The sequence below is a fragment of the Phytophthora parasitica genome (assembly GCF_000247585.1).
Source record: "Phytophthora parasitica INRA-310 unplaced genomic scaffold supercont2.83, whole genome shotgun sequence".
Taxonomy (NCBI): domain Eukaryota; phylum Oomycota; class Peronosporomycetes; order Peronosporales; family Peronosporaceae; genus Phytophthora; species Phytophthora nicotianae.
The window spans coordinates 10,149-10,687 of NW_008649069.1; positions in this window are offsets into that span (position 1 = coordinate 10,149).

The window sequence follows — 539 nt, forward strand, 5'->3', positions numbered from 1 at the left end:
GATTAAAGAAAGAAGATATGAAAGCGTGTGAAACTTCGACTACTACGAGAGAATGATCGGGAGTGCCCGCAAGAGATTGGCGCAGAACAGCCGAAAGTGAAGAGACAGGCACCGAGTGCTCAATCGGACGAGAGTCGCCGAGCAGCTTCAGCAAGCACGCCCAGAGACGCGTCACCGCTGCTCTCCTTCTCTTCTTCATCGGGAGGAGACGAACGTGCTGCTGGCGGAGGAGCGGGAGTACTTGAATCATCGCCACCGCTGCCTACTGTCGACGCAGCCGCAGTTGAATCCCCAGGCAGTGCTCCCGTGAGATAGCGATCTTGCCAGTCCGGGATTAACTCGAGAGGTTGCAAGCACGGGTTGGCAATGATCGCCCTAGCGATTTGGTTAGCCATCGCGGCATCAACACCGCCGGGGCAGAAGATCCGAGCCTAGCGATTGCATGGCACGTAGGTTGTGTTGTACGGGTGATCGAACGGTCGGTACACCCAGTTTGTACGCCACGGCTGTCGATCCACCAGCGCATTAACTTCCGCGAG